Raw genomic sequence first — 3,393 nt, 5'->3', positions numbered from 1 at the left:
AAAAATCAGCTTTACTTAAAATATTGTCATTTTTGAGATGAAAAAACATATTTCTCATGCCATTTTATCAAGTCCATTCAAGTCTCTTGAGAATCTAATGAAGCCACTTTGTTTGCCAAAAGATTTCAGTTGAGTATTTTTCCAAATCATTTTCACAAGTAAGCATTTGTTGTTTCACTATAATTATCATAGCCAAGCTTTATTTTGTTTCATTTTTTGCTCCACATGAACTAATAATACTTGGCTCATTGACTGTAAATGAATTAATAATTGCTTGCTACCGTTGAGGTTGTCAAGAAAAACAGAGCGATGGCACTGCTGAATATTTCATCCGTATTTGTTTGGGAACAAAGATTTAAAGTCTCATTCATGAAAAAGAATGATTCACACATTGCATCAAAATGTGTCGGGCACGAGGCCACGTCGCTGCAAACCAGTCTGGAGAGCCAAGATGGGTCCTCTCCAACAATGAGCATGGGAATTACTGTCGGAAGAGACAGAAGACGGAAGCCTGCTCTGGTGAATCACTGCTGTTATGAAGTGTGTGTCTGATACAGGATTCCTATTTTTGATCCATATTATCCACCGCACGACAGATGGCCACGCTAGAGACTATTGCTTCTTTCTATCTCTATCTCTATTTTACTTTGCAACACTGAACTTGTGCTGACTTTCAGAATAAACATCACAATATAGTGACGCCTTTGTTGTGCTGCAAAGTCAATATGAGTGGCTTAAATGGCTGAGCATCTTTACCGGAAATATCCAGATTAATAATTCATACTCATATTGATAATAAGTGCGTCATCTCGCCAGCAGACACCGCACTTTTTGTTTTTCATCTCTCCATCCTCACGTTCTCAAATAGACCTTGCAAATCAATGTATCAGTCATGACAGACTGCCGGGCTTGTTTTCCCATCCTGTCTTTACCTGGGGTTTTTGATTCAATTCTTCTTTCAATCATTTACTTTTATTTCACCAGCAAAGTTCAAACGAAATATTAATTCCACGCCTTCTCCAGCCCTTCAATCTGGACCTTTAGAAAAGTTTGAATATTGAGCCTCACAGCGCAGCAGCTGCCAGCGTACTCGCACCCTGTCCTGCAGACGCTTGCGTGTGCTTGCATCATCGTGTTTCTAATCGCGCCGTCCTCACTCCGTCTCCTCTTTTTTACGGAGCGTGTGTTCACGTCGCCTGATTAGCATCTCACTCCGGCAGGGTTTTGTGCTGTACAAGCAGAAAAGAAAAATGCGAGAGAAACAAGGGGATAAAAGTGTGAGGAGAGCTGGTCGGCTGGAAGTCAAGGTGAGGACAGCGTTCACAGGTAATGGAGCGAGATAGAGAGGAGCTGCGGAGTCCAGAGGGCACGGAAGGTCTTTTAGAGTCTCAGCAAATCAATGTCGGGAAGTGAGGCAGCGCTGTATTGTATTTCTCTAGATATACAGTAAGTAGATACATCACAATCCACAGCAGAGATGCTTTTTCAGTCCTCCGCCTAAACACGTCTGGAAATACATGTATTTACCCTATCAAATGATGTATTTTAGCAGTAGAAGAAACAGGAATCAATCACACCAGGGGCCATTTCTAACTGAGACCAGAGTGCAAAAGCAGTGGTAGTAGTCTAAAAGCAATGTGCAAGCAGTGACCCTTTCAGTTATTGAAATTTTTAGCACAAGTGTCTCTGTAGTTTGCTTCAAAATACATATATTGCCCTCCTTCTGAAGTACCAACATTGCTTTCCCGTCTTTCATCAAATTCCTGTTGACCAGCATCAATTTTAAGTATTCTCCATATGAACTCTTGACATCTATAGGCTGTGTCTCATTTCTCACTACACGTGTTTACGTGTAAGTGTAGTGTGTCCCAATACTTGCTGTTCACCACTTGAAATGATCCCTTCAAAGCGGGGGGAGCTCCGGGGCTGACTTGAAACAAAGTGGGAATATGAAGTGTGCATAGATTCCCAGGATGCCAAAGTACTTTATTTCAAAACTGTGTTGGATATTTTTATTTCAAAAATGTTGGATAGGACAACAGGGACATTTTAGTTAAGAGGACTACTCTTCCGTTTGTTTACTTTCTCTCATATCATATTTTAGCGCCCCAAATGGTCTACCGTGTCCGACGACATGAACAGTACAACATATACGTACAACAGTATGTTTTCATTTCTTCTTAACAAACAACAGTGGGCTAGCATCCAGGCTAACGTTCCTCAATCCTCATACCTCTTACAGATCTATCACCGCAACATAGCCGCGAAGCTGGCCTCAGCTCTGCCCATTTCTTCTCCGTTGGTTCACCAAACCAAGTGAGATTATCAGCGCCGATGCGCCGAAGAGCTTGCAAAAACACTGGAGCTGGCATTTCCAAAACGGCTCCAACACCCAATATGCAGGAAACAAAACAGCCAATGACATACGAGTGACGTCATCTAGTGTTGTCCCAATTCTTAGGGACGTCAGTCACTTCACTTCGTCGTCTGAGGGCACTTCATAGTGGAGGGCGCTGAAAACCAAGTGCTAGTGTTAGGGTGAGAAATGGGACGCAGCCCTTGCTAGCCTGTCGAAGAACAAAGCCTGTGCTAATCTTTATATGTCATGATATCAACAGTTCCAAAGACTTTAATGTTTGATTTCAACTGCATGTAACACTAACAGGCTGCATTCGGCAAATTGACCCTTGGACCTTGAGTTAGCTGCAACATACGACAGATAGCATTTGGCGCCAAGGTCCTTGAAAGCATAACCATAGATGCGCTCAGTTTATTTTAACAGGCTTTTGAGTGAGTGAAAAACTTCTGTTTCTAATGCCATTCCGGCTTGATATTACTGCTTGTTATTTTACGTGATGAGTCAGATATTAATATCATTCATGTTTTGTCATCGATTCATGAAAAGGGCTGAAAATCGTTGAGCCGCACCCCTCACGTAAACGTCAATAGCAACTGAACATGATCGCACCTTTTCCTGCCTGGCCTTCCCCTTAAAGCCGCAGTAAAATGTTTACAAGGCTGTTAAAGATTCTGGTATTACTTCCTGTGCGTAATTAAGCGGCATCGATGCCGGAGGAGCTCCACTTGAATTATCGCACTTACTCGCACTGCTGTGATTGATTAAAGATCTTCGCGCTTGGATAAATGACGGCACGCCTGCTGTCCACTCTTTACTCGTGTAGCATGACACTTCACTAAAGGTTTCTGGATTTGACCCATAAAAAACAAGCAAAAAGAGAAACAACATTTTGTGTCTTACATACATATATAGTATATAGTATATACATATATAGTCCAGTCCACCCACAACTCATGGTTAAGATCCTTCACTTTTTGTCCAAATCAAATTTTCCTGGCAACAAACCTTCGAAACTCCGCTGGACTCCGCTTTCT

The sequence above is a fragment of the Synchiropus splendidus genome, chromosome 10 (genome assembly GCF_027744825.2).
Source record: "Synchiropus splendidus isolate RoL2022-P1 chromosome 10, RoL_Sspl_1.0, whole genome shotgun sequence".
NCBI lineage: Eukaryota > Metazoa > Chordata > Actinopteri > Syngnathiformes > Callionymidae > Synchiropus > Synchiropus splendidus.
Note: the sequence above shows the minus strand (reverse complement) of the source record.